This window comes from Candoia aspera, chromosome 17 (assembly GCF_035149785.1).
Source record: "Candoia aspera isolate rCanAsp1 chromosome 17, rCanAsp1.hap2, whole genome shotgun sequence".
Taxonomy (NCBI): Eukaryota; Metazoa; Chordata; class Lepidosauria; order Squamata; family Boidae; genus Candoia; species Candoia aspera.
This window is the reverse complement of record NC_086169.1, coordinates 135,714-153,281: the sequence shown is the minus strand read 5'-3', so window position 1 is coordinate 153,281 and position 17,568 is coordinate 135,714. Positions and strand designations below refer to the sequence as shown.

Sequence of the window (17,568 nt, the reverse complement as noted above, 5' to 3'; positions counted from 1 at the left end):
AACATAATGTAAGTTGTTCCACTGCTTGTTCCAAAGCAACTGGAAATAAGTTTTTTTCTGTCTGTTGTTGAGCACAACAAAAGTGAGAAAAGCATTGAAATACTTAGAGGTGGAAAGACAAAGTCAAGTCGAGTATATGCTGAATTCACTGCTGACTTATTTCCTGTCAGAGGTACTTTAAATGTTGTTTTGGCTATTACTGCAGTTTGCCCTCAGCCTTCAAGCTGGGGAACAAAGAGTAGCGAAATTCTAAGGTTCTTGATTTTTGGTGCTTCCCCCTTCTCGCCCCCAGGCTTCTAACCATGTCTCCCAACAGATGAGCCACAGAAGCACACACACCAAGACGCATCTTTTGTGCCAGTCCCTGAAGATCTGGCTGACAGGTTTAACCTTTGTTCTTCAGCCAGGCTCAGAAGTAACTTTTCTGCTGTATCAGAGAGATGAAAACGAGAGCGAAGAGACTCCTTTGCAAAGAAGCTGCTGTGTCAGCCTTTGTCATGCCTGACTTGCTTCATTCCCTGGATCAAAAATAACACCTCAAAGTGACTAACAGATTTTTTTGAAGTAGTTGCACAGAGGAAACGGGAACCTGCCAAAATGTTTAGGTCTGTATATCCAATAACAGAAGTTATTTTCTTTTCCTGACTTTCCTTAACTTGCACATGCACAAAATTAATTATATTTTACCTTGTCCCCTTTCCCCCCTTTTTGCAAGAAATAAAGAATGACAAAGTATACATCCTGAATCAAGATGAAAAAGGCATGTATAGAAATGAAAGAAGAGTAGCAGTGTCTGAGCCCCCCCAAAAAAAGTTTTACCCAGAGGCGGAATAAGACACAATGAGACGGGACAAATAGAATGCTGAATTTGCTTGCCTCGAGCCACGGAGACATCATGACAGGGCCCTTCCTTCGTTACCTCTGATCTGTAGGATGTAAACCAACCACCCAGCGCCTTCCCAGTGACTTGGCAGAGTGCAAACCCATACCCTCCACCAACAGCCCCACATGGTGCAAGCAGGGAGCAGCGGCATCCATAAAGGACCAGAGAACCAAACAAGGCACAAACCCTTCCAGGATCATCTGGTAGCAGGAAATCTGTTTGAAGCTACTAGCAATCTGTTGTTTTGACTTCTGACGCTAAGATAGCAAGAATAGCTACCTCTGCTGTCGAGGGTGACTTCCCCAAGCCTTTCTGGCAGTGTATCCATCCGATGGGCAATGCTACAGTTGTCTAGTTGTCTACCTAGAACATACACAATGGAAAAAAAGGAAGTGCTGCAGCTGTCAGGTGTGTGGAACGAGGCAACGGATGGTAGTGGACTTGGGAGAGTAAGCCGGCCCACTCCCCCCAATGCTTTTGAACTGAGGAGAAGGGAATTGTTACCAGTGTGAAGCATGGAACTCATCATCTTACAGGCTGGACAACGGGCAGGTAGGAGGAAAGTGGAACAGGGTCACCTTGCCTTAGAAGCGTGTTAGGCAAAACATCCGGTTGACTTTTAAGCGGAAGACAATCTAAGAGCTTGGGAGGAGGTAAGGGAGAAGTTCCTGAAAACAGATCTTCCCCGCCTTTAAAACCAGGCATCACACATTTCTCTATCCCTTGGAGATTCAAGCACGATCTGCCATTGAAAGGAACGATTCCTTCTGTTACTGTGCTGGAGTCTCTAGTCTTACTGCACCTTCCAACCAGAAAAGAAGCCAGCCAAAGCAAGGGGGTATTCTTCCAGTCTTCTTGGAGAGCTTTATGCATGGCGACTACATTTAACTACCAATCACCTCTGAAAAAAGGCGACAGAAATGTAAGTAACTGCATGCAAAACGAGCCCCGAGTTATTAAGATCATCCTTCACAGTTGGCAAGTGTGGAAACTCAATGTGCATCATCAGTGCTGGAACGATGCAGCTAGTTGCCTGCCTGCCTCCCCTGCCAGAACAAATCTGGTAGTTTGCAAGTCCGATTTCAAGTAGAGTTACCATGAGCAGTTCCATCCGCTGTAGCTCTTTTGTCTTGTCTGCTCACCATCTTGTTTCTACTGCCCACCAGGAAGGCCAGGTGACCCTTAGGGCATCAGTCTTGAGACCTCCTCTTCTCAGTCACAACCAAATCACTCCAGTCCCTGCTATTATCTCACAGTGACTGCTTCTATACACGAACCATTTTACAAGAGCAAATCTGTGTAAGTGTTCTTTTTAAATTTACCCATATGATGGTACCTCCAAACAGTTCTGGGCTTTGAAAATCAAAATTACAGTTCCTATATAGTAGAAAGCCAAGGTCTATTTAGGGTAGGTAAAGGTAAAGGTTTCCCTTGACGTAAAGTCCAGTTGAGTCCGACTCTAGGGGGCGGTGCTCATCTCTGTTTCTAAGCCTTGGAGCCGGCGTTGTCATAGACACTTCCGGGTCATGTGGCCGGCATGACGACTCGGAACGCCGTTACCTTCCCGCCGAAGCGGTACCTATTGATCTACTCACATTTGCATGTTTTCGAACTGCTAGGTGAGCAGGAGCTGGGACGAGCAACGGGAGCTCACCCCGCTGCGCGGTTTCGAACCGCCGACCTTCCGATCGGCAGCTCAGCGGTTTAACCCGCAGCGCCACCGCGTCCCTTCTATTTAGGGTAATCTGTTTAAAATAGGTCACCTCTGACAAAAGGAATAGAAGAGAAAGAATGCAGGAAGCTAACCTTCTGGGGGTACTGGAAGGAATGAAACAACTTCATGGACAAGTTCAGCAATGCTGCTTTGTTTCTGGTGAACAAGGAAGGGAAAAGAAAAAGAACATAAGCAACTGCTAGTAATATTTTCCTTTAAACATGTATGACTCTTTGCTTGTAAACCACAGCCTGACCCTAGACTGTCAGGAACTCAAAAATTCAGCGTCTCTGACAGAAGGAGTCTTGCCCGTGATTTATTATTTATTTATTTATTTATTATTCAAATTTTGCTACTGCCCATCTCCCCCAAAAGAGGGATAGGGCATGGGCATCTTTATGCAGGGGGAGAGGGGTGGCAAGGAAGGGAGAATAGGCCTATTTGAGAAAGTGACTAACAATTCATTGCCCTAATCCCCGGCGATTTCATTATCTCACTTGGTATGGTAAATAACTTCAAAAGGGGGGCGGGATCCAGTCAACAGGACATTATAACTACTAATATTTAAAAAGGTTCCAATATGGTACCTTGGAAAAATAGGTCAGCATTACCTGTTCCATATTACTGATAGGAAAACCCACACCCTAAGATTAATCTAAGATTTTTCCTGAACTTTAGCCTCTGTTCTCAGCTTTTCCCCCCAGAAAGGACAGATAAGGACTGTAAAGCTGGATGTTTCTTTTTTCTCCATATCTCTTCTCCAATTCAAAGTCCACTGAACCAGCCAAAAATATTATCCAGTAGCACTCTGCCAATGCTGCTCACTGAACAAGAGCAAGGGAAATGGAAAAATCAGGTACTCCCTTGTGATGTGTTCTTCCAAAGAACTTGAAACAGTGGGGCTTCCCAAACTGGAACAATAAGCGAACTCTGCCATATTTGAACAACACTGTCACCAACAGCACATGTGTCATGCATTTGCACATTCATGCACAGGAACCTGAGAAAACACTAATTAACATGTAACAGATACCCTTGCCATAAATAACCTCCTTTGGACAGGTGTCTTAGGTGCTCTGTCATGCTGAAAAGAGGTGAGAGAAAGCATGTGTACCAGAATACCTATTTCAGAGAGAGATGTGATGTCTTATCAAACACTTCACAAAGACTAATTATATCAAGTCTCAAAACAAAGCTTTTCTGTGCCCATTTTTAACAGCAGAAAAATTGAGGCAGGGAAGCATTATACAACTAGCATGGTGGAGGGCAAAATATGCACAATTTCTGTGAGCAAGACTGGAAAAGTATCTAGCATCCTTTTTGTGCCTCTCTGGCAGCATGGTGCTAGTCCAGCTTTTCTATGGATCTGCTGTACAAAGCTCCAGTGCAACTCATTTACCTCACATTACACCTTTTCCTAGAACTTCAAGATGGTCCATAAGACCATGAATTCACCAACCATACCTTACATTCTCAAATCTATTAAGTGGATTGAAATGCTCAAAAGAGTTCACTTCTTTGCAGAGGTGCATAGTAGGAAAAGATTTGTGCCAGCTCAGAACAGGTGCACATAAGTACATACAAAGAGAAATTGTCATGAGTATTGATGGTGAGCAGGAGGGGGCCCCTATCCAGGGGGGAAAACGCATGCGTAGTACTGAGGTGTTAAGCAGCCATTCAAAGAGACAGATCAGACCCGCCTTAACTTTTGGGGTTTATCTGTCTGGGTTTTCCCACGCTTCTTCAGTTTGTTAGGATTTTCTGTCTTATGTAGCAGTAATAAACACTAGAGACCTACTCCTCATCTCAGCGTGATTCCTGACTGTTAGGACATAAATCCTAACAAACTGAAGAAGCGTGGGAAAACCCAGACAGATAAACCCCAAAAGTTAAGGCGGGTCTGATCTGTCTCTTTGAATGGCTGCTTAACACCTCAGTACTACGCATGCGTTTCCCCCCTGGATAGGGGCCCCCTCCTGCTCACCATCAATACTCATGACAGAAATGTGCACCAAGATATAGGTGAGATCAGTATAGTATATTCCAAGGAAGAAACTCCAAAACCTTTCATATAAACATAAAGTTGTATACTTTGGAATACCACATGACAGAGACAAAGAAAAGGACTTAACACTTTGTAATAAGAATGGGATACACCTAATTTCTCACAAGCAATTTTGGTTTTAAACATGGAGAATCTGTGACAAATTATTAGATACAATTTCTAAAAAAATAAGTAACAACTAAAGGCTACCCATACTATAAAAGAATTTTAATGGGTGCAGGAATATCTGCACATGGAATTCCACCTGCATATTCCAACTCACCTATGATTCTATATAAATCAGTATACTGTTAAATGATTCATGGATCACGTTTTATGATTTCTTATAGGATGGAGAAGTCCACACCCCAATGGTCCAACTTCATAATTTACCCTCTGCGTCACAATGGAGAAATGATACACAGATATTTGTCAGGTTTTTTTTCAACCTGGCCTAAATTCTGCATAACAACTGAATATTTCCTCCCACCTTTCATGCCAAAATACAAGCAAAATTCAAGCACGAGTTGTAACGTAAAATGGAAAGTACTGCCAAATCTCTGCTTTCCATTCGGTTCTGTGGCTAGAAGAAATTCTTGGATTCAGAACTCTTTGGCTCCAGTTAGTGAATCTTAGGTTTCTAATAACAAAAGTAGATTTACATATGTTCGATCTTAGGTAAAAGACCAAGAAGTAATAAAGTAGATATAGCAAACCTGAAAACGGCTCATTCCTGTTTTAGTGTCAGAACACTTGATGGCTTAAGAAAAGGATTATTGCAAAAATAACGCATGGGTGAGATCTAGCAAAGGCTAAGAAGAGTTTGGCACTTCAAGTAGCAGACAGTGTAGAAAATGTTTTGCAGGATCAGATGCAGTCCAACATTTAAATGCTACTCAACGATAAGATTCTTGATAAGTCCACAAATCATCTTGCCCCCCTCTTTGTCCCAGTACCTCCGATAGAGACTGCCCCAAATACGGTGGATCCATTTAACTACTGAAAGCTCCCTTCCTCTGCCAGTCCCTCTCTCAGCCCAACCCACCTCACGGGGTGGTGGTTGTGGGGAAAATAGGAGAAAGGAGTATTTGGTGTGTTTGCCACCTTGAGTTATTTATAAAAATAATAAAAGGCTGGATAGTAAATGAATGAATGAGCTGTGCAGCTCTCCCAATACAAACATTCACCTTTGCTGTAATCCCACTTATGTCCCAACCTTCAGCCACAAAAAAAATTCCCAGTTATGCAGTATTTTAATTCCAATTCATATATAATCCAAGCTGCCAAACAGGATAGGGTTTTATAAACTGGGAGATCCTTAACAATCAAATATGTTTATAAGAGTTTAAGAAGGCTACTAACTTCCTGAGGACCTAATTGTGAGGCTTGCTAACTTCCCTCTTTAACAGTAGCCACTTCTGAGCTTTGAAAAGATTATTGAGAGATAGAAACCTAAGTACTGTTTTTTTTTACTTTTCTGCAGGAAATATGACAGGAGAGGTGGTATCTTACCCCAAATTCCTGTGTATAAAGTATAGAAGAGGCTCTTTCACAGAGGAGAACTCCAGAGAACTCATTTCTGCTGTTTAAGAAGGTGAGAGTTCCAATCCCCCCCTCCCCCCCCAACTAATTTGCCTTAGCAATAACTGCCTTCAGGGCAAAAAGACCACTGGTTCGTTCTTCTACTTCCAATCACATCCCATGTCAAAGGAAAAGAGATGTGAAGAATGATAGGCCCACTTCCTAGGACCCAATCCTTCCCCAAATCTCCCCAGCAGAGAAGAGGCAGGAGAATCTCAAGGTTATTGGTTGGGGCTAAAGAGGATGATTGAGTACCATGCAGCACCCCAAAATATCAATATGATAGAACCATCAATATGCAGCAATGCTATCCCATGCCAGCATTGGTTTAGCAACAAGGGCAGAAGCCTAACAACTTAAGCCTGTATTCCCCAAAGCAAGTTCTATCAAGTTCATCATGGCTTCTTCACACTCTCACACTCACACACACAAGGGACCATAGCCTTGCAAGAATGTTAAGAAAGGAAAGATGATACGTGAACTGGTATACTGCACAATTTCATAAAGGAGAGAACCATCGGTCTATGCTTTCGACACCTGTTCCTATTTAAGGCACTGTAGATTTTATCTCTCTGTTGTGCTCCCATACCTCCATTTTAACTCACATGGACACTGAAAAGTAATGGAAAGCATAATAATTTAGAGGCAAAGCCTCCTTCAGTTGTCCTCCTCCGTCAATCAGCCCAGGAGGACTTACCCAGGGGTGGCTGCAGCACTTAAAGCAGAACTGGGTCCCTGAGAATGGCCACGTTTTAAGTATCTCACTGGTTACTTCAAGGTCACAATAGAGTCCAGATGCTTCTTGGAGAATAGAGATGGGCAAAAATGAAACAGGTGAATGGCATCAGCATGGTCCCAAATATGTGCAAAACTATTTCAGATGGCAATACTAGCACTGGCCTAGCAAATCTTAAAGCAGCCAGACCTGGAGAGGGTAGGGATTCTACTGACAGTCAGGTCACAGATAATTTTGGTTTAATATTTTGGTCAACACCCTATCCTAACCTGTTGCCCAAATTCCAATCTTCAAACCATTAACTCTTACCAGACTGATTTTTACATAAAACTAGTATTGCTCTGTTTTATGCTTTCAGTTATTGGCAACTACAGTATAATTTGTAGGGGAAATAGTCAGCAGCATGGATAAAAGTATATTTAAATCTAGATGACCCGGGCTAGAAAAGGGACATATTTGGATCAGCACCTACGAAGGAACATCACCAATGCAACCCCATGCACATAGGGTACTGGTAGAAGCACGTCACAGATTTTTAAATGGATGTACACGTTTATCAGCCACATTCCTGGCTGTCTAATGCCAGCCAAATTAGCATACATATTAAAACAAAAAGTGAAGCCTTTGTTAAAACCTTAGTGAAATGCTTGGCAGTCTTCCAAACTAAAAGTGATACAGCCAGTAGGAAATGCTTTCTCAGAGTAAAATCCCTGCACTCCATCAGAGAGGGCATTTTATTATGAGGGCACCTTCATGGAAAGGCCTTGTTTTCTTTTCTTGCCTCAATAAAGGAAAGAGAGGCTAAGCAAACCTGGGCGAATGCGTTCCTGTGTTGGAGGCAGTATGCCTCTTACCACATTTGCTGGGGAAGAGGAGCAGGAGGGGGCTGTTGCCCTCCTTCCTGCTCAGGGTGCTTCCTAGATGCACTGGATTGCATGCTGTGGAGGAAAGAGGCTGGGTGCAACAAGGGGCTTGGATCTTATGATCCCTGGAACAGAGAGGTCCTTGTGGGAGGAGGTGCTTCCCTAAAAGCACAGATCCTGGACCTCCCTCGCTTGAGCAGCCGTGGGAGGAAGCGAGTGGGGCCCAGGGGCTCTAGAGCTTCTCTCCTTCACAGGACAAGATGGACCCCAGGATAATTATGTATTGCCCAGCTGGATCCAAACGCTGCTTCCCATTTGCCCCCAGCATATGGTAGACAGAACTGTGCCATTTAGTTTGAATGGGCATTGGTGCCAGACATTCCTCTTCCACAAAATAAGCACTAAGCCGAAAGTTAGTTACCCATCTGCCTCAGCATTAATCAGCATTTCAAAAACCCCAAATACTTACATGGCCTTCACTGACTGCTCCTAGGAATTTTAAACAATAATTCCTAGCCCTGTTCCGTTATTTTACAAAAAATGCATGAAAGTTTTCACCGTTTGTAGAAAGTTCTATTTTATATGGTGGAGGAGGCAGCAACAGAAACTGCTGCAATTCTTGAGATTCCAAAAAGGCCCCACCAAATTCTTATCCTCCACAGTCAAAGTCACAGGGCTGCCTCCCACTTCAATATTTACTCTGTTTTGGATGGTGAAATTAAATAGAGAATACCTTCAGCCTTTAAACAGCTCGCGGGAGGCGGGGGAGAGAATAAAGCAATTTCTCTGGAGTACTACACCATCATTCACATAACAGAGGCTTATAGTAGCCTTATCAGTGCACAGCGGCTTGCCTGTGTTCTTAGCAGCACATTTCAGCGCCTCTTCTCAAGCCTCAACTACAGGCTGGATCAATAGTATACTGAAGGGGAAGCAGATTAGAAGCTGCCAGAAACACAGAAGGTCAGCCAAAAGATGGCAAGATCAGAATTTCAACAGGACCCAGCAAATATTTTAGAACAGGCTGCCCTGCTGGTTATGTCTAGGGTTGGGCCTCCCCACAGACAAGGCAGACAGAAGGCTAAAGAAAAAGTTGAAGGTCACCTCAACTGCTCCTCACTGGACCCCCAGAAATGGGGGAGAGGGAGATGAATTGGCCTAGAACCCCACACTTGCTTGTCTGAATGAAACAGGTCTAAACAAGGAAGGAACTCAAGCCATCCAGGATCCCCATGGAATCCACTGTGGGGAGGTTAACTTCAGGACAGAGGGCTTTTCACTTACTCTGGCTCTGCCCTCTCCTGCCTGCCTATGAACTGACCAGGCAGCTGGGAGGGCCTTACCTCCCCAGGAATGCATCTACTTGGCACACCGTGGGCCCAAGGATCAGTTTCCAGCATTGCAGGTGGAGCTAAAACCTAGAGAAAATGGACCTAGGTCAGCCAAGGCTGGAACTAGTATGTCTTGGTGCAAGGAAGCTGACTAAGTCTCTAGGACAATGAACGGCTGCTATCAGTCAGTAGCAGCCCACAGAATGCAGAACAGCTGATCCTGTCTCCAGGTATGGGTGGAAAAGACTGCACTGCCCCAAACCCTGAGAGCCAGCCATGACTGCTAGTCACCAAGGCAAGACTGAGCTGGTTAGATCGGTGATAATGACTCACTGCACGGAAGTTACTGGCATGGCCTTTCTCTTTCAGAAGGGCGACTTGGATGCTGTTCAGCCTGGAGCCGCAGCTGGAGCATGCCCTGTATAAAAGCTGGTTCCCTTAGACACCACTCCCACAACCCAGGTCTTTCCTGGGCAGGCTTTGTTTGGATGGGTGTGTTCTGTGCAGAGGAACAGGGCTTGGCTGTGGCAGGCACTTACCTGCCAAAGGCACAGAAATCTTTCTAGCCAAGCCCCAAGATTTCATCACGTGAAGTTAATCACGTCCCTTATTATCAAAGTCTGCAGAAGCCAAGAGCACAACTCCCTGCCCAGAAGATGCAAGCTTTGCTCTCAGGAAGACAGAGGCAGGCAGCAGAGAGAGAGAGGCCAACTGCCTAGACAGGAGGGGGCGCGTTTAGGACTCCATTTCCCTCCTTCCTTTACAGGTGAAAGGAAAGAGGCTTTTCTGCTTCTGGTAGCATAGTTTGGGGGGACTCTTCTTCTAGGAGCCCGTGTGGCAGTGTTTACATGCACCACTGTGAAAACGAGTAACAGAGATCCAAGGACTGAATTGTCACCAAAATCACTATTCTGCAGGACGATTGCAATCCACACGACACTCATCTCCAAGAGCACGTGCATGTGAGGAAGGCTGTTCCCTTGGATAAAACATTCACTTTGTGAAAAGAGTGGCTAAATGCAGGCACCCTATCAAACCAGATTTACAGGATGAAAACAAATTGAAGCAAATCCTGATCACTCTCCCCTTGTCCTCTGACACCGCATTAACTGCAATGGACCATGTTGGGTGTTCATACCTGGAAAGCTGGTTAATGTTAGCTGCAGGGGAAAAAAATATATGATTTAATGTATCATCCAAATACAGCCAGTTCAGGAAAAGTTGGAACAGATGCTAACACCCTGCTGCCGAACAGACAGGATCCACTTGCTAGAGATCACGACTGTGAGGCTGCATCATCTCTAGAACGTACAGAAGGTCTAAGCGTCCTGAGGGTTCCCAACAAGCACCTGAGAGGAGGCGCCACAGAACCTTCCTGAAAAAACACCCGCTTGGACTACCTTTTCCAGACACAGATGGCTGCAGGAACACCACAGGAAACAGCCCTGCTCCCGTGGCATCCAAGGGGGGTCAACCAAGCACTGCTCCCAGACAGAACCACCAGGATGGGTTTCCAGCCTGGCAAGGAGCTAGAGGCCTAACAGAGCAATGAAAGGTTCACCTGGAGGATGCCAAAAGGAGGGAACTGGGTCTGAGTGGGCCTGTTCCCTTCTCAGGAACGGAGCGGTCGCTGATGGCTGAGAAGGCTACTCTGAGGGAAGGAGTGGCTGGAAGAAAGTCTCACTCAGCTCCCACAGGTGGAGCCTCAAAAGCCATCTGGGAGACAGGAGATGCAAGGGAAGGGGACTCGTTCTGTGCCTCCTTTTCAGCCGCCAGCCAAATCTTGGGCGCTGAGTTGTCTTCTAACACATCCCAAAGCACTGGAGACAGCCTCGCACTGCTTGTTTTCATAGCCACTTGAATAATAGAGGCTGTGCTCTTTTTTACACGGGGGAGGCAGGAGAGGACTCTTCCACTCATTGCGAGCCACGTGAGGATGAGTCCTCTGAAGTCAAAGCCCACTGAATTCCAGAGAAGAGGAGCTGCTGCCCTGCCCCAGGAGCAAAGACCACTTGGCCAGGAAACGTGTGCGCTCCTCGGCCTCCTTTCTTGCTCCTGCCGTATCAGCTACGCCCGCCCTGTACAGCGCCTGGCTCCCTCCTTTGTGCTGCCATTTCCAAGTCAACGGGGAAACAAGTCTGGTCACAGCTGATGAACGTTCCCAGCACTTAGCCATTACAGAACGGCTGGATAAACGTTCACTTAGCACTTTCACAGCCTCCTGAAATCCATTGCAGCGGTGGTTGTCATCACGCACCGTTGACATTAGGCCAAAAAAGGAATTGTGAAACCGAGACCCCCCCCCCCCCCCCGCTGCCCTTCTGGACCTGCACAGCACGTCTGCTAAAAATAACCCGGGAGGATTCCAGGGGCGGCGGCTCCCAATTCCAGCCTGCCTGCAGCGGGGACTTTCCGGCCGGCCCGAAGGGAAAGTGTTTCAGGCTGCCACGGCCGGAACTGCAGCCCCCTCTCTGTAAAGGCGAGCTTGAGCTGCACGACCCTCCCCCCCGGAACCCAAGGCGGGCGGGGAGGACCGGCGTAGCCCCGGACGGTCCCAACTGAGCCCGGAGAAAACAGAGAAAGGATGCGGCGGCCGGCCGGGAGGAGAGAGGGCGATGGCGAGGGAAGCCGGGAAGCTCCGCGCTGATTTCCCCGGGCAAAGGCAGAACGGCAGGAGACGAGGCACAGCCCGGGGACTACAACCCTCCCCCGAGTCGCAGGCGGAGAAGGCTCGGCCAACAAGTGGGCAGAGCCTGGGGACTACCCGCTCCATTGATCGGCACCGCCGCGCAGGGAAGCGGCGCTCCAAGCGGCCAAGCCCGGCAGGAGGATCTGGGTCTACCGGGGGCGCCAAGGAGTGGGGCCGGCGGGCCCGGGACGGGCTTCAGAGCGAGGCGGCTGGGGCGGGTCCCGGGACTCCAGAGCCGGGGGGCTCGAGCGGCCAACCCTTCAGAGGGCGAACGGCTCCCCCACCACTTACCCTGCTCGTCCTCGGCCGCCGCCATCCCGGCTCCGAGGAGAGCGCAGACCAGGAGAGGCGAAATCTCGGCCGGATGGCCTCCCGGAGCCCGACCGGAAGGAGCGGAGGAGAGAGGGCGGCGGCGGCGGCGGCGGCGGCACCCCCCTCTCCGCCTGCTCGAGGCCCCGCTCGCCCCTTTCTCTCGCTCTCTGCGCGTGTGCGTCGCCGGGCGTCCCCCGCCCGCTCCCCCCGGAACTCCGGAGCGCCGGATCCTCTCTTCCGCCCGGAGGAGTTTCTCAGTTACTCCGGGGGCGGGATTTAGCCACCAGGCAATCTCGTGGGGCGGGACGGACCTGCCGTCGCGCGTCCAGAGCCCTCCTTCCAGGGCGTGAAGGGAGTCGGGGTGCCGTCCGTCCTGTCTTCGGGAAGAAAAGGCTCTTGAGGTGAGGGCTTCCCCGTGGGCTGGTTCCCGCCGCCGCGCTCTCATCCAGGAGCCTGCAGGCTGGGATGGATGGCCTAGCGCGGCCGCGGCCTTGCGGCTGCAAACGAACTGCAAGAACCAAGAGGCTTCGGTTCCGTCTGCCTCTCCCCCCCCTCCCCCCCCCCCCCCGTTGGTGCCAAGGTTGCCTTGGCTGGCCTGCGTTGCCCTCCCTCTTTCTCTGGGTGCGTGGCCTCGCTCGCCCGGCCGCTCGCTCTCTTTCGATTCTCAGATGCCTCCCAGCGTTTAGATAACGTGCTTCCGAGAGAGCGATCCTGATTGAATTCTTTCCCGCCTTTCATGCAGGAGCTCAAGGCGGGATGTAAAACGAACAATATGCGGGGATGTAAAGAAAAATACTGCTCGAGTAGATACGTCTTTAAGGAGAGGGTTGCAGTCTACATCTACGAAGCGGATTTTCCGCAGACACCTCCCATCTTAAATTTGGCCAGTTTTATTATCTACACAGGCTTCTATTCAGTAAGACCTCTCAGGGATGCATATTGAAGGCTGCCATCTTCTAGTTGGCTCGGAGTGAACTCTTGAACTCAATAGGATAGATGGTGCTACAGTTTGTGTGGACTTGCTGTGGCTGCTTTTCCAGAAGTGCTGGATGTGGTGCACTAACACTGCTTTCTTTTTTGCTACATCTCTTTTAATGCAAAAAAGTTATATGGCATACAGTGATGCAAAGTGCAGACTGAGTAGCCTTTGCTTAGATTTTTGTTAACTGCCATATTACTATCAAGCAATGGGTTGTAAGTGAGCTTTTACATAATATAGTGTATGACTATATCTGCTCAAAAGATTTATTGCAGTTTGTGCTTTTATTAAATAAAGATATGCACTGGGACAAACTCAGGGTATTAGGATGTCACTTGGCCTGAAAATATAATACTGTGTTCAGATACAAAGATAGCATCCTGTGAAGTGATAATGCACGATGGAGAACTACTTTACTGGCCATCTCATAGTTCAGCTTTTTTTGTTATTAGCAAAGCCATCATCAAAACAAACCTAAGGTATGAAGGAAAACAGTCTGGCCAGCTTGTCAAAAAGACATACAATATAATACTCGGCGTAATATTCCATCACTACTATTACATTGTTTTAAAATAGTTAAAATGTAAGTTAGAAATATATTCATATTCACAGCCAAATTCTTCCCCCAAGCATTCAGAAAAATAATTAAAAAGCTTACCTCATTTCCTGAAAACACCAAGGCCCAGACTTGGGTGAATCTCCAGATAAAGTTTCAGAACAGAGGAGACTTTGCTGTTCCACATGGCTCTTCTAAAGAAGAAGAAATAAATCTTGGTCTCCAGGAGGCCTCCGGAGTTCTTATCTCCTCTTTCAGCTTGAAAGGCTAATCTTCACCCTTGGAAATCGCTGCTGCTGTGAAATGATAAAATATTTGTCCCTGCCAACAGTTTCTTGGAAGTGACAACAAACCAGTGGGCAGAGCCCTCTGGCACTCAAGACCCCTGTGAGGAGAGGGACAGCGTGTCCCGTGTGGCTCAAGTGCTTGGCATTCTCCTGATCGTGGGCTGTCTGTAGTGCTGACAGACCAAACAAGCGGGATATGGATGGAGTCAGCTCCTCAGCATGGACTATCCTTCCCGGAGGCTGGGAGGATGGGTCTCCTTGGAGAAAAAAATTTGCTTGCCCACATCTCTCAGCTCCTGCATTAAAAAGCCTACAAAGAGCACTCAGATTAATCAATGTTGTTTGTTTCTAAAGGCTTGCCCAGTGGTGTAGGCCATAATGTGGCCAGCAAGCCCAGAAGAGCCCAAGGCAGGCTTGCTGTTCAGGAGTGGGAGGCTGATGGGGAATCTGGGGAATACATTCTCAATGGGAACTTGACAGGACAAACCCTTAAAACTGAGTGAAAGGGAACTGACGACCTGGTGCTAGGTGTATGCATCTATATTACTGCTTTGAGCACCTAAGCATACCTACCACACTATTCTTTTTCAGGATAAGAAAGGTTGTAGTGCAGAAAAGGAGTAGAATATGCACCAAAATAAGATGTTTTAAAAAGGAAATACAGCAAAATATTACTTTACACCGTTCGGTATATATCTCCATACCCTTCTATCCTTCCAAATCATCCTTGCCTCTACCGTGTTATTCTGTTACTTCATGTCTTGCCTTTTGTTCCATCGTGGCTCTGTTGTATGCTATGTCTGTTGAAGATGCAAAAAGCTTTCCAAATATGCTTGTCCTATGTAGGTAACATTGCTTTATTTAAGAGCTATAGACGTGCAGTGAGCGCTCTTAAAATACATTCATTAATTTTTTTATTTTGTAATTTATTTCAGTACTTTAGGTTTTTAGAAGATTTTAGAGATTTTATTTTAGAAGAGATCTGATCACTCTTGCCCACAGTCCTCTGATACAGTGTGCTCTGGGAATATTTTCTGCCTATTTTCTGTACCTGCATGATGCAATAATTAAACGATCCAGCCTAGTTTCAAATTTCTTCTCAGGCATGAGGAAGAACGTAGAACCAAGCTTTTGTCCAAATGCCCATTTCCATTTTATTGGAGGCCTCGCTGTGTCACTGCAATGGTGAAGGGAAGACACCGGACATACGTTTGTTGTTTTTACACCCCTATGTTCTCGATCAATTGGATCACAAGGCCCTGGCACTGTCCAGTATAGTCTGAGTTGCACCTCAAGTCCCACCTCAAAATTAATCCTGCCTTTCCTAACTCACAAAAATGAAGAGGCACAAACCTCTGTCCAGTCAGAGTAGAAAGCTAAGAGGGGATCAGTCATGTGGCTGCCTCAGCTGACCCAGAGAGTGAATTGCTGCCTTTGTTTTCCCAAACCATTGTTTATGTCCTGGACAAAAAGACCATTAGTCATCTCTGCAGACACAAGAAAGTCCAGCAAAGAAAGGAGAGCCTGTGCAAGGCTGGTCGCCCCATGAAATTGGCCCAAATTTTGTTTTCTTGGCTTTTTAAGAATTAAATACTGGGTTTTTGTTTCCAATGCAACGCTTGTGCAAAAGGCAGCTGGAGAGGGGGGTGAGGAAGTCTTGTTTGCAGCCTATCAGCCCGTTGCACAGATCAACAGGAAGAGAGCTGCATGTACTTCGTTGTGGGTAGCATGTACCTGACCAGATACTTGTCCTGGGGACGAGAGAGAGATGGGCCTGTACATGTTGTTTTTTGCTTAAGTATCCCTACCTAGATCAAGAGGCATGTTTAAAAAATAAAAAACAAGCTTTATGGGGGAAAGCGGGCTGTCAGAAATGCTGTTGGAATAATCTCTCTTGCTTTTCCATAGATTCCGACCTAAAAGCAGCGTAACCCTTCTTTTGGCACCAGCAGCAGGACTAGAGCATCTAGAACACGTTCCTAGAGGCTGGTGAGAGTAACTTCCACTGCCCTTTGGGCATGCCACCAATTCCAGGGAGGGTTCGGCTAAAATCTTCTCCCACCTTAAACTCCCTGAGAAGGCAGCCCCTCTTCTGCCAGTCGTTGCCCAAGGGCTCCTCCAGGGAATGAAGCCAGGGTGGATTTCCTCCGGGAAATACCGCTGGGAATGGAATGGGGGGGAGGGGTCGTCTGCTAGGAACTGTGGGCCTCCCACTGAAAACGAGGGAGAAGCCACGTTATTAGTGCGCGAGTCCTCGCCTCTCCTATAGGCAGTCTGCACCGTGAACAGACCAGAAGGGGGTTCCGATGCTAGCCCCGCATGGGTGGGAAATCAGGCAGCCTTGCTCGCAGTCGGGAGGCTGAACGGGAAATGCACAGGAAAAAGGGGAAGCGGGGAAGCGAGGGGCTCCGAACAGAGGCCGCCTCTCTGGGGCACTCAGGCAGGGGGCAGAGGGGCCGGGCTTTTCTCAGGCCGCCCCAAGGGATGGATGCCCCCCTTCCCAGGAAAGCGAGGACTCTGCTGTTCGCAGCGTTACTCCCTTTGGGCCAGAAAGAGCTAGGAGCGTTTGTGGAAGAGCTTCTAGAAGTGCTGTGGGCTTAGGAGCAGCCAGGTGGCCGAACCACACCGAGCGATGGGATTTTGGCCGGGGGGCACGTTCCCTTCTTTCTGCGCATCAACAGCAGCAAAGCAGCGGAGGGGCAGCTCATCTGTGAAAAGGAAACCTACACTACCTTTAGTGGGGGGTGGGTGGGGAGGCCATGGCTGAGGCTGATCACTCCCAGGCCTCCTTTCGCCAGTGCTGGCACGCTTGTTACCCCAGCTGGCAGGGCACCTGCCGTTCAGAGGGGAGCCCGCCTCAGACCCGCTCCTCTTCCCAGCCAAGGGGCCAAGCACGCTCACGGTCAGGAAGCACCTCTCACGTTCCTCGGGGCTTCAGAGAAGAGGAAAGCAGTGGAACCCAACCCGCAAGTGGGTCCTGCGGGTCCATGGTTTCCTGGCTTGCTTGGCCAGGCACTGCTGCCAGAGCAGTCCAGCCCCAAAGGAGTAGGCCTGCTGGCCAGCTCTCTGACAACATGCCCACTCCACCCTCCTGCCTGGCGGAGTTGCGTATTTATTTGGGACATCTGCTGCAGCAACTTTTATTTGGTCCCCGGCCTGACTCTTGGCCAGAGAAGACTGGAATTGCAGTCCAGACGTCCAAATGCTTGGCAAGGGTCTGCAAGGATCCCCGAAGCCCCAGCAGAGCTGAGGTCTGGCTGCATGCCCACTGCCCGCCAGCTGCTCCCGAAACCTTCTTGGGGAGGCAGCGCTGACCCTCCAGCACCAAGGTCCTAGCTGGACTGCAGTCTGGGCTTCTCTGGCTGAAGCAAGGTCTCGGCCTCTGGCAGGAATCCAGGTTGGCTGCCTTGCAGGTGGAGCTGTCCCGCGGGCCACCGGGAACTGGGATCCTGCCTCACCTCGCCCGCGCCACCCGGAAGTCAGGGTCTCGCCTCAGAACAGCTGCGTGTCCTAAGCGCGACTGTCCCTTGAGACAGGAAGCGCCTGAGCGGGGCCAGGGTGGAAGAGGATAACGGGCGAGAGTGCCCGGAGAG

General features: G+C 48.2%; 1 protein-coding gene across 4 annotated transcripts in view; it reads right to left on the bottom strand.

Annotated features, from left to right (window-relative positions):
• The window catches only part of OTUD7B (OTU deubiquitinase 7B), a 29,871-nt gene extending 15,604 nt beyond the window's left edge, over positions 1–14,267 (bottom strand). Inside the window, exon 1 of one of the 4 annotated variants that reach the window (XM_063317127.1) lies at positions 13,791–14,267. The gene's annotated coding sequence lies outside the window, so the exon portion shown is untranslated. Of the gene's footprint in view, positions 1–10,552; positions 10,725–12,132; positions 12,265–13,790 lie in introns of those variants that run through there. The other 3 variants (XM_063317125.1, XM_063317126.1, XM_063317128.1) reach the window with 3 other exon arrangements.
• Positions 14,268–17,568: the final 3,301 nt, after the last annotated feature.